The sequence below is a fragment of the Hylobates moloch genome, unplaced genomic scaffold, assembly GCF_009828535.3.
Source record: "Hylobates moloch isolate HMO894 unplaced genomic scaffold, HMol_V3 SCAFFOLD_19, whole genome shotgun sequence".
Taxonomy (NCBI): domain Eukaryota; kingdom Metazoa; phylum Chordata; class Mammalia; order Primates; family Hylobatidae; genus Hylobates; species Hylobates moloch.
Genome location: NW_026652294.1, coordinates 59,361,589 through 59,374,810, shown reverse-complemented (window position 1 = coordinate 59,374,810; position 13,222 = coordinate 59,361,589). Strand labels below are relative to the sequence as shown.

General features: G+C 45.6%; 1 protein-coding gene and 1 pseudogene across 2 annotated transcripts in view; both read right to left on the bottom strand.

Moving 5' to 3' along the window:
* PLIN2 (perilipin 2) overlaps positions 1–10,297 on the bottom strand; it is a 79,512-nt gene extending 69,215 nt beyond the window's left edge. For both annotated transcript variants that reach the window (XM_058431055.1, XM_058431056.1), the window contains exon 1: positions 10,210–10,297. The gene's annotated coding sequence lies outside the window, so the exon portion shown is untranslated. The remainder of the gene's footprint in view (positions 1–10,209) is intronic.
* Positions 10,224–10,904, bottom strand: LOC131381921 (small ribosomal subunit protein eS6-like; annotated as a pseudogene).
* Between the last annotated feature and the right edge of the window lie 2,318 nt (positions 10,905–13,222).

The following is a 13,222-nucleotide window of genomic DNA, read 5'->3' as shown; positions in this document are numbered from 1 at the left end:
TGACTAAAAAGATAACTTTTGGCCCAGGCGCAGTGGCTCACACCTGTAATCCCAGCACTTTGGGAGGCCAAGGTGGGCAGATCACCTGAGATCAGGAGTTCGAGACCAGCCTGGCCAACATAGTGAAACCCTGTCTCTACTAAAAATACAAAATTAGCTGGGCGTGGTGGCACATGCCTGTAGTCCCAGCTACTTAGGAGGCTGAGGCAGGAGAATTGCTTGAACCTGGGAGGCAGAGGTTACAGTGAGCCGAGATTGTGCCACTGCACTCCAGCCTGTGCATCAGAGTGAGACTCCGTCTCAACATAAATAAAAAGATAACTTTTTACATGAAAAACAAAATGTATTACCCCAATAATTCTGGAGCCATTGTGATGACCTTGCAAAGAAGAGAGCAGTGTTTTTATAAAGATCACCAGTTCTTGAACTTTGACCAGTGTATTATACATAGACATGATTTCATCTGACATCAAAGTAGTAGGACTCTTTAATCTCCCTATTTTATTATTTCAACTAACATTTAAACTCAAGGATAATTCACTACTTCCCTTGGTTTGAATTTTCTGCATATAGAGTCAGATTTCTTATCTCTCTGTGTATACATGCCAACCTAAAGAATGTGGGTTTTTTTCACTCAAAGAGGAAAATGACTATGATTTTAAAAATTGACATTATAATTTTGTTCTGCCGCTGAGTTTTTCCTCCCAGCCTTGTCCCTTCCCCTGTTCACAGTGTATCCTTTGCTCCAGTAATACCCAATTTCCTATTGTTCCTCAATACATTCTGTCCTAGCTCTGTAACTTGGCACATGCTGTTCCCTCTAACTTCCCTTCTTACTTTTCCCCACCCTACAGACCTGGCTAACTCCTATTTACCCTTCAAGGCTCAGCTCAATTAAGTATCACTTTCTCGGCCGGGCGCGGTGGCTCACGCTTGTAATCCCAGCACTTTGGGAGGCCCGGGGCGGGCGGATCACGATGTCAGGAGATCGAGACCACGGTGAAACTCTGTCTCTACTAAAAATACACAAAAATTAGCCGGGCGTGGTGGCGGGCGCCTGTAGTCCCAGCTACTCGGAGAGGCTGAGGCAGGAGAATGGCGTGAACCCGGGAGGCGGAGCTTGCAGTGAGCCGAGATCGAGCCACTGCACTCCAGCCTGGGTGAGAGAGCGAGACTCCGTCTCAAAAAAAAAAAAATGTAAAGTCAAACAGTTCCTGACTTGCAAATGACAGCACAAACAAGCAGCCCCTGGTGCTTCACTATTCTTGCTCCTGGGCCCTTCTGCTGCTGACACCTGCTTCCCTTTCATAAATGCCCCAGCTATTATTTCTGGAGGAGCTTTTAAAGGTCTGGTCCAGCTCCTCTTCTTGTGCGAGAAGTCTCCTCTGTCTCTGTTGCCCTGGAGCTGTCCACCTGCCTTACCCACATCCTACCTCTCATGGCAGACAGGGGCTCCAGGCTATGGAATGTAAGATGAAAAGGAGAGAAGTTATCATTTGAGCCCAGGAGGCGGAGGTTGCAGTGAGCCAAGATCGCGCCTTTGCACCCCAGCCTGGGCAACAGATGAGACTCCGTCTCAAAAATAAATAAATAAATAAATAAATAAATAAATAAATAAATAAATAGGAGAGGAGTGGTCAGATTTCAGGGACTAAACAAACATACTTTCAAGGCTTAGAAAAAGTTTTTACATGACTTATGAATTTGCTAAGTATTGGTAGGGTAGCCTACGAACTGCAATCTCAACTCACCATTACATTTCAACTTCCTTCAGTCTCTTTGGGAAAAGATATTTATTAATGTATTCCTAAAAGTGACCAATATGTCTTAGTTTGTTTGGGACTTTTCTGGAAATAGAAAGCAGTGAGCTGAGATCACGCCACTGCACTCCAGCCTGGGTGACATAGCAAGACTCTATCTCAAAAGAACAAAACAAAACAAAACATAAGTTCCAATTTCAAACCATCTCTTTGTGACCGTATGTGACTGTATGCTTTCAGAAAAATCCAGATCACCTCTTTTTTTTTTTTTTTTGAGACGGAGTCTCGCTCTGTCACCCAGGCTGGAGTGCAGTGGCGCGATCTCGGCTCGCTGCAAGCTCCGCCTCCCGGGTTCACGCAATTCTCCTGCCTCAGCCTCTCCGAGTAGCTGGGACTACAGGCACCCGCCACCACGCCTGGCTAATTTTTTGTATTTTTAGTAGAGACGGGGTTTCACCATGGTCTCGATCTCCTGACCTCGTGATCCGCCCCCCTTGGCCTCCCAAAGTGCTGGGATTACAAGCTTGAGCCACCGCGCCCGGCCTCAGATCACCTCTTGAATGTTTTGCTGCTTAGAAATTTCTCCTGCCAGATGCCCTAAATCATCTCTCTCAAGTTCAAAGTTCCACAGATTTCTAAGGCAGGGGCAAAATGCCACCAGTTTCTTTGCTAAAGCATAGCAAAGTGACCTTTGCACCAGTTCCCAAAAAGTTCCTCATCTTCATCTGAGACCACCTCAGCCTGGACTTTATTGTCCATATCACTATCAGCATGTTGGTCAAAACCATTCAACAAGTTTCTAGTAAGCTCCAAACTTTCCCACATCTTCCTGTCTTCTTCTGAGCCCTCCAAGCTGTTCCAACCTCTGCTCATTACCCAATTCCAAAGTCACTTCCACATTTTCAGGTTATCTTTATAGCAGTACCTCACTCTGTTAGTACCAATTCTCTGTATTAGTCCATTCTCATACTGCTGTAAAGAACTGCCTGAGACTGGGTAATTTATGAAGGAAAGAGGTTTAGTTGACTCACAGTTATGCATGGCTGAGGAGGCCTTATGAAACTTACAATCATGGTGGAAAGAGAAGGGGAAGCAAGCACCTTCCTCACAAGACGGCAGGAGAGAGTGAGCGCAGGGAAAACTGCCACTTTTAAACCATCAGATCTCATGAGAACTCCCTTGCTATTACGAGAACAGCATAAGGGAAACCACCCCCATGATCCAGTCACCTCCCACCAGGTCCCTCCCACAACACATGGGAATTTCAATTCAAAATGAGATTTGGGTGGAGACACAAAGCCAAACCATATCAATCCCCAATCCTCTTCTCATCCTATGTGATCTGCCCTGGACAATCTTGTTAAGTTTCCATAACTTCAACTCTCATCTGAACACTGAGGATTCCCAAATGTAAGCCCAGCTTTTTCTTCTGACCTCTGTTCTCTATTTCCGCCCTCAGCTGGAACATCTGTACTAGGATATGCATTGGCATTGTAGACATAGCTAAAACCCCATCACTAACATCATACTTAATGGTGAAAGACTGAATGCTTTTCCTTTAGCATCAGAAATAAGACAAGCATGTCCACTTTGCCACTGCCATTCAACGTTGCACTGGAGGTTCCAGTGAGGGCTATTAGGCAAGAAAATAAATAAATACAAGGTCTCCAGATTGGAAAATAAGAAGAAACACAATGTCTACTTACAGGTTGTATGATCTTGTATACAGAAAATTTTCAGGAGGCTGAGGCAAGACAATTGCTTGAACCCAGGAGGCAGAAGTTGCAGTGAGCCGAGATCACGCCACTGCACTCCAGCCTGGGCGACAGACAGAGACTCTATCTCAAGAAAAAAAAAATTTCTCTTTCATCAAAGGTGGCTTATAAATAACAGATGAGATAAAGTCAGTCTTTCCAGCCGGGCGCAGTGGCTCACGCCTGTAATCCCAGCACTTTGGGAGGCCGAGGCGGGCAGATCACAAGGTCAGGAGGTTGAGACCATCCTGGCTAACATGGTGAAACCCCATCTCTACTAACAATACAAAAAATTAGCGGGGTGTGGTGGCAGGCGCCTGTAGTCCCAGCTACTCGGGAGGCTGAGGCAGGAGAATGGCATGAACCTGGGAGGCGGAGCTTGCAGTGAGCCGAGACCACGCCACTGCACTCCTGCCTGGGCGACAGAGCGAGACTCCGTCTCAAAAAAAAAAAAACAAAGCAATTTCATTTACAATAGCATCAAAAAAGAAAATACAGGCCAGACGTGGTGGCTCTCACCTGTAATCCTGACACTTTGGAGGCTGAGGTGGGAGGATCACTTAAGGCCAGGAGTTCGAGACCAATCTCGAACTATATTATAGTGAGAGCCCCATCTTCACAAAAATTCTTTTTAAACATTTGCTGGGTGGGCTGGGTGCGGTGGCTCACGTCTGTAATCCCAGCACTTTGGGATGCCGAGGTGGGCAGATCGCCCGAGGTCAAGAGTTTGAGACCAACCTGGCCAATGTGGCGAAAAATCGTCTCTACTAAAAATACAAAAATTAGCCGGGTGTGGTTGCGGGTGCCTGTAATCCCAGGTACTTGGGAGGCTGAGGCAGGAGAAACACTTGAACCCGGGAGGCAGAGATTGCAGTGAGCCAAGATCACGCCATTGCACTCCAGCTTAGGCGACAGACCGAGATTCCATCTAAAAAAAAAATTTGCTGGGTGAGGCCCGGTGCAGTGGTTCACACCTGTAATCCCAGCACTTTGGGAGGCTGAGGTGGGTGGATCACCTGAGGTCAGGAGTTCAAGACCAGCCTGGCCAACATGGCAAAAACCCATCTCTACTAAAAATACAAAAATTAGCCAGGCATGGTGGCGGGCGCCTGTAATCCCAGCTACGCAGGAGGCTGAGGCAGGAGAATCACTTGAACCCAGGAGGCAGAGGTTGCAGTGAGCCAATATCGAGCCACTGCACTCCAGCCTGGACAACAGAGGCAGATTCTGTCTCAAAAAAAATTGCTGGGTGTTGTGGCACGTAGCTGTATAGTTTAGCTACTCGGGAAGTTGAGGTGGGAAGAGGGCTGGAGTTCAGGAAGTTGAGGCTGCAGTGAGCTATAATTGCACCATTGAAGTCCAGCCTGTGTGACACAGTGAGACCCTGTCTCAAAAAAATAAATTAAAAACAAAAATACAGCTGCCCGTGGTGGCTCATGCCTGTAATCCTAGCACTTTGGGAGGCTGAAGTAGGCAGATCACCTGAGGTCAGGAGTTTGAGACCAGTCTGGCCAACATGGTGAAACCTCTTCTCTACTAAAAATATAAAAATCAGCAGGGTGTGGTAGCATGCACCTGTAGTCCCAGCAACTTGGGAGGCTGAGGCAGGAGAATCGCTTGAACCCCGGGAGGCGGAGGTTGCAGTGAGCCGAGATCACACCACTGCACTCTAGCCTGGGTGACAGAGCAAGACTCTGTCTCAAAATAAATAAATAAATAAAATACAAAGAAATACATTTAACAAAAGAATTGCATAATGTATACTCTGAAAACTACAAACATTGCCGAAATAAATTTTAAAAGATCTAAATCAATGGAAAGACATCCTATGTTCATGGATTGGAAGACTTAATATTGCTAAGATGGCAGTACTCCCCAAACCGATCTACACATTTAACACCACTCCTCTCCAAATCTCAGCTGTCTTCTTTGCAGAAATCAACAAGCTGATTCTGAATAGTTTGGAAATGCAAAGGACTAAGAATAGCCAATACAATCAGGAAGAGGAAGAATAAAATTGGAGGACACACACATTCTGACTTCTTAATATTTATGAGCCAGGGTCTCGCTCTGTCCCCCAGGCTGGAGGGCAATGGTGCAATCACAGTTTACTGCAGCCTCAAACTACTGGGCTCAAGTGATCCTCCCACCTCAGCCTCCTAAGTAGTTGGGACTACAGACTCTCGCCACCATGACTGGCTTTTTTTTTTTTTTTTTTGAGACAGGGTCTTGTTCTGTCACTCAGACTGGAGTGCAGTGATGAGATCAGGGCTCACTGAAGCACTGACCTTCCAGGCTCAAGCCATCCTCCTACCTCAGCCTCCCAAGTAACTGGGACTACAGGTACATGCCACTATACCCAACTAATTTTTTGTTTGTTTGTTTGTTTGAGACAGTTTCACTCTTTGACCCAGGCTGAAGTGAAGTGGTGCGATCTCAGCTCACTGCACCTCTGCTCTCTGGGTTCAAGCAATTCTCCTGCCTCAGCCTCCTGAGTAGCTGGGATTATAGGTGCTCACCACCATGCCCAGCTAATTTTTGTATTTTTAGTAGAGACAGGGTTTTGCCATATTGGCCAGGCTGGTCTTGAACTCCTGACCTCAGGTGATCCACCAGCCTCGGCCTCCCAAAGTGCTAGGATTACAGGCGTGAATCACCATACCAGGCTTCAACTAATTTTTTAAATTTTGTATATATTGGGTCTTGCTATATGGCCAGGGCTGATCTCAACCTCCTGGGCTCAAGCTATCCTTCGACCTAGGCTTACCAAAGGGCTGGGATTACAGGAATGAGCCACTATGCCCAGCCTACATTCTGATTTCTGAGTAAAGAAAAATAGCTCAGAGCAGTCTGGGACGTTGAGATGCAAAATTTATTGAGGCCAGAGAGACATGAATATGTCAAGCTCCCCCACCGACCCAACATACACGTCCAGGGGGCAATTGTTTAAAGGGATTTGGGGCCAGGCACGGTGACTGACACCTGTAATCCCAACACCTTGGGAGGCAGAGGCAGGAGGACTGGTTGAGCCCAGGAATTCCAGACCAGCCTGGGCAACATAGAGAGAACCCATCTCTACAAAAAATTAAAAAAAACAATTAGCTAGGTGTGGTGGTGCACACCCAGATACTTACAGGGCTGAGGTGAGAGGACTGCTTGAGCCTGGGAGGTGGAGGCTGCAGTAATCAGTGATTGCACTGGTAAGGTCCAGCCTAAGCAAGTGTGAGACCCTATCTTAAACAAAACCAAAAGCAAAAACAAGCCAGGCGTGGTGGCTCATGCCTATAATCTCAGCACTTTGGGAGGCCAAGGCAGGTGGATCCCCTGAGTCCAGGAGTTCAAGACCAGCCTAGGTAACATGGCAAAACTCTGTCTCTATAAAATAAAATAAAATAGAATTTAATTACATTAAAAAGAAAAGTCAATGTATAGCCAATTAATAGTTTATGTTATTTTATGGTAAATTCTTGGTAAACAACTTAGGAACTACCTCTTCCTTTTTTCTTTAAAAATTCACTTATAGGCCAGGCATGGTGGCTCACGCCTGTAATCCCAGCACTTTGGGAGGCCGAGGCAGGCAGATCACGAGGTCAGGAGATCGAGACCATCCTGGCTAACATGGTGAAACCCCGTCTCTACTAAAAATACAAAAAAATTAGCCAGACGTGGTGGCGGGCGCCTGTAGTCCCAGCTACTCGGGAGGCTGAGGCAAGAGAATGGTGTGAACCCAGGACGCGGAGCTTGCAGTGAGCCAAGATCGCACCACTGGACTCCAGCCTGGGCGACAGAGTGAGACTCCTTCTCAAAAAAAAAAAAAAAAAAAAAAAGAAAAAATTCACTTGTGACTGCTGATCACAGCATATATATATTCAAGGCAACTTAATCAAAGGTCCCAGGTTGCAGTCCTCAAACTCGACCCATATAAACTATCTTTTCAACAAATAATGCTGAAACAAATGGATGTCACATGAAAAAAAAAAAACGAAGTTGGAACCGTAGCTCACTTCATATACAAAAATTAACTCCAGGCTAGGCATAGTGGCTTTGTCCTGTAATCCTAGCACTTTGGGAGGCTGAGGTGGGAAGATTGCTTGAGCCCAGGAGTTCAAGACCAGTGTGAACAATATAGTGAGACTTCGTTCCTACTAAAAATAAAAAAATTACCTGGGCATGGTGGTGTGTGTCTGTAGTTCCAGCTACTCAGGAGCCTAAGATGGAAGGATCACTTGAGTCCAGCAAGCTGATCATGCCACTGCACTCCAGCCTGGGCAACAGAGCAAGACCCTGTCACACCCACACCCACACACACAAAAATACCCTGTCTCTTAAAAAATTGTAAAAATTGCCGGGCGCGGTGGCTCACGCCTGTAATCCCAGCACTTTGGGAGGCCGAGGTGGGCGGATCACGAGGTCAGGAGATCGAGACCATCCTGGCTAACACGGTGAAACCCCGTCTCTACTAAAAATACAAAAAATTAGCCGGGCGTGGTGGCAGGCGCCTGTTGTCCCAGCTACTCGGGAGGCTGAGGCAGGAGAATGGCGGGAACCCGGGAGGCGGAGCTTGCAGTGAGCCGAGATCGCGCCACTGCACTGCAGCCTGGGCGACAGAGCAAGACTCTGTCTCAAAAAAAAAAAAAAAAAAAAAAAAAAATTGTAAAAATTAGCCATGTGTGGTGGCGAGCATCTGTAGTCCTAGCTATTCAGGAGGCTGAGACAGGAGGATTGCTTGAGCCTAAGAGTTTTGGAAGTTGCAGTGAGCCAACTGCCATGATTGTGCCATTGCACTGAAGCCTGGGCAATTGAGCAAGAACCTATCTAAAAAAAACCCAAATAAATAAAATCAAATTGGACCATACACCCAAATGTAAGAGCGAAAACTATTAGAGTTTTAAAAGAAAACTTATGTGTACATATTCAGGAGCTTTCATTAGACATTGGTTTCTGAGATATGACATCAAAAGCACAAACAACAAAAGAACAAATGAATATATTTGTCAAAAGACAAAATTACAACACATTTAGTTTAAAAATCTTCATTTTTTTTTTTTTTGAGACGGAGTCTCGCTCTGTCACCCAGGCTGGAGTGCAGTGGCGCAATCTCGGCTCACTGCAAGCTCTGCCTCCCGGGTTCACGCCATTCTCCTGCCTCAGCCTCTCCGAGTAGCTGGGACTACAGGCGCCCGCCACCACGCCCGGCTAATTTTTTTGTATTTTTAGTAGAGACGGGGTTTCACTGTGGTCTCGATCTCCTGACCTCGTGATCCGCCCGCCTCGGCCTCCCAAAGTGCTGGGATTACAAGCGTGAGCCACCGCTCCCGGCAAAAATCTTCATTGTTATTTATTTGTGATTCTAAACTCAGGCAATATATCATTCTATAAAACAGAATGAGTCTTCCAACGAACAAAGCAGAAGAGATTGCTTTTATAAACAGGCAGAGAGGACTTCCTTATCATGCCAGAGATAGCTTTTATAGACAGGCAAAGGGGATTTCCTTATCATGCCAGCTAAAACTGGCCTGTTTGAGGATTTGGCTATTCTCTCTCTCTCTCTCCTGATTTCTCAGAAGGTCAGATAAAGATCCTAGTTTTGACTTAGTGACATGACATGCAATTTCAGCATGAGTCACTCTATTTTGGTTGGGTCTGTTAGGCCTAGGGCAGGAACTCGGTCCAAATCAATGGCCTCCTATAAATTTTATTCTACATATTGAACATCACTGAAATATAAAACTTTTTGCTTCCAAGGACACCATCAAGAAAATGAAAAGCCAAATCATAGAATGGGAGAAAATATATGCAAATCATATATCTAAAAAGGCTGTTCTTTTTATAGTGTAGATATATAAATGGTGAGGATATGGAAAAATTGGAACTCTTGTACATTGCTAGAAGAAATGTAGGATGGTACAGCCTCTGTGGAAAACTATTTGGTGGTTCCTTCAGAAGTTAAACACAGAATTAACATATGACCCAGAAATTCTATTCCTATATATATATCCAAAATAATTAAAAACGAGTACTCAAATTCTGTTTTTTGAGACAGAGTCTTGCTCTGTTGCCTAGGCTGGAATGCAATGGTGCGATCTTGGCTCACTGCAACCTCCACCTCCTGGGTTCAAACGATTCTTCTGCCTCAGCCTCCCGAGTAGCTAGGATTACAGGCACCCACCTCCTTGCCCATCTAGTTTTTGTATTTTTAGTAGAGATGGGGTTTCACCATGTTGGCCAAGCTGGTCTCCAACTCCTGAGCTCAAGTGATCCGCCTACCTCACCCTATCAAAGTGCTGGGATTACAGGCTTGAGCCACCCTGCCTGGCCAAATTCTTATACACCATTGATCATAGCAGTATCATTTATAATGGCCAATGGAAAAAACTCAAATTTCCATCAAATAATGAATGAATAAACAAAACATGGTATAGCCATACAATGAGTTACTATCCAGGCATAAAAAGAATGAGTACTGATACATGCTACAACATGGATGAAACTTGAAAACATTACACATGTGAAAGAAGCCAGACACAAAAGGCCACATATTGTATGATTTCATTTAAATAAAATATCCAGTATAAGCAATCTATAGATATAAGAAGGAGACTAGTGATTGCCAGGGGCCAAGAAGAGGGCAATGGGAGTAACAGGGTTTCTTTTCTTTTTCTTTGCCAGTCTGATCTTATTTATTTGTTACTCACTTAGAAGTAGAAGCTCACAGAGAGGCAAGTCTGCGTCTCTTCACAATTTGTTCCTGGCGCTTTTCCTTAGCCTCCTTCATTCTCTTGGCCAAAAGCTTAGCATATTCTGCAGCCTCTTCCTTATTTTTCTTAGTACACTGCTTCTTCAGAGCAATACGCCGCCGTTTGTGCTGCAGGACACGTGGAGAAACAAGACGCTGAATCTTGGGTGCTTTGGTCCTAGGTTTCTTATCTTCTTTAAGGGCTTTCTTTAGAGAGATTGAAAAGTTTACGGATTCTGCTAGCTCTTTTGGGCCCCAGGCGACCAGGCACCATAGTATCAGTCAGTCCAGGAATATCCTTCTCTCCTTTTTTTACAATAACCGAGTTGAGAACACTCAGATTGGCATCCACAATGCAACCACGAACTGATTTTCTCTTTCTTTCTCCAGCTCTCCTTGGTCTGTAACAGGAATGCCCCTTACTCAGTAGCAGGTGGACACAGCCATGGGTCAAGACACGTGCTTCATGGGGAAACCTTATTTGTCGTTCCCACCACTGAGTGGGACCACATAACCCTTCCATTCTTCACCCAGAGCATCAGCAGCAACTTCTGTGGCCATACGCTTCTCATAAAAAGTACGAAGTTTGCATTCATCATCCACTTCAATGAGTTTCTGGTGGCCAGTGGCTGGGAAGGAGATGTTCAGCTTCATCTTGAAGCATCCTTTTTTTTTTGAGGTGGAGTGCAGCAGTGTGATCTCGGCTCACTGCAACACCTGCCTCCCCAGTTCAAGCGATTCTCCTACATCAGCCTCCCGAGTAGCTGGGACTACGGGTGCGCTCCACCACGCCCGGCCAATTTTTGTATTTTTAGTAGAGGCAGGGTTTCACCCTGTTAGTCAGTATGGTCTCAATCTCCTGACCTCATGATCTGCCCGCCTCGGCCTCCCAAAGTGCTGGGATTACCGGCATGAGCCACCACGCCCAGCCAACAGGGTTTCTTTTTGGAATGATGATAATGTTCTGGATTTAGATAGCGGAGATAGTTGCACAAGTCTGCGAATAGGCTAAAAGACATTGAATTGTACAGCTTAAATTGGAGAATTATATGTTAAGTAAATTGTATCTCAACAAGGGTTTGTAATTTACCAAGGCTTGGGTGAAAATCAATGTGTATAACTTTCAATGTAAGAGTTGGAAAAGTATCATAAAAATGCTAACAGTGACTAGATGAGATGATGCATGTTCTATCTTTCTAAATGTAAGACATATTTTTACAGCATGAGTTCCTGCCTAAGATAAAATGGGTATTTAAATATTGTATTTAAATGTTCTAAGTGTCAGACTTCCTTTCTTTAGCTTTTCCACAGATACAGAATTTTAGCTCTGGCTCAAACTCGGCATGTAAAATGAGAATAGAAAAATGTGACTCTTAAACTATAGATACTTAATAAAGACTAATTTGCAGGCATCATGGTGAAATAAAATGATTAATTTTTTAAAGATATAAAGCTCATTGTTCAAATAAAATCCAAGTTTTAAAATCTTAGATTGTATGAAATGGATGTGAAATGGATGAAAGTGTTGGCCGGGCGCGGTGGCTCACGCTTGTAATCCCAGCACTTTGGGAGGCCGAGGCGGGCGGATCACGAGGTCAGGAGATCGAGACCACAGTGAAACCCCGTCTCTACTAAAAATACAAAAACATTAGCCGGGCGTGGTGGCGGGCGCCTGTAGTCCCAGCTACTGGGAGAGGCTGAGGCAGGAGAATGGCGTGAACCCGGGAGGCGGAGCTTGCAGTGAGCCGAGATTGCGCCACTGCACTCCAGCCTGGGCGACAGAGCGAGACTCCGTCTCAAAAAAAAAAAAGAAAGTGTTATGAATGGCGCTGCTTTGCTTGAGGTACTCCTTTATCTCCACTCCTCCAAACACAAACATATCAGGGCAGGCAGGTCTAAGCAGCTCTTGGAGCACAGTTTAAAAGGTCTGAGGGACTCTAGCAGCCCAGTCGGCCCTGAATTGTGTCGTCTTTGGTAAGGTACAGAAACTCCATGGGCTCCTAACAGAAAACTCCTGTTTCCTATTTGTCAGATAAAGGGGGGCCAACCTACAACTCCTTGAAAGCCCTTTTCTACGGTTGAAGTCTACAATTCTATGATCCTTAAAAAGCTAAAATAAAAGCTAGTAGCCACTGGCTTCTAAAATGTTTACCAATCACCCCAGAGCTTAAGGAACAAAGATCAAAACAAGCCTTGGGCTATAATCACCTTATCCAAACCTACAAAATAAACAGCAGACTAAAAACAGAGAAGGGTCAGGCTTATTTCAAAGTGAAATGATCTGAACAAAGGGCAGCTGGTTTTCAGTGATCTTTCTTATCTCTTAGATAAAGTTTGTTAATGGGCCATAAATACACAAAGGGTCTGGTTGCCAAGTATCCCTGCAAAAGGGAGGAGAGGCCGTATATCACTTCCTGGGGGATGGGAGGGAGTAGCATCTCAAGGAGAAGTAGCACAAAAGGCCCCTCCTGAGATAGGAAACAGGCCCTGGGTCAGGCAGCTGTGGGTCCAGCAAACACTCTCAGACCTCAGAACAAGAAACCTGTTGAAGGCGGGGCACAGTGGCTCCCGCCTGTAATCCCAGCACTTTGGGAGCCACAGCGAGAGGATTGCTTGAAGCCAGGAGCTAGAGACCAGCTTAGGCAACAAAGGGAGACCTGCCCGCCTGCATCTGTCTGTCCAAACAATTTAAAAATTAGCCGGGCATGGCCGGGCAAGGTGGCTCAGGCCTGTAACCCCAGCACTTTGGGAGGCCGAGGCGGGTAGGATCACATAAAGTCAGGAGTTCGAGACTGGCCTGGCCAACATGGTGAAACCCCATCTCTACTAAAAATACAAAAAATTAGCCGGGCGTGGTGGCATGCGCCTTTAATCCCAGCTACTTGGGAGGCTGAGGCAGAGAGAATCGCTTGAACCCGGGAGGCGGAGGTTGCAGTGAGCCGAGATCGCACCATTGTACTCCAGCCTGGGCA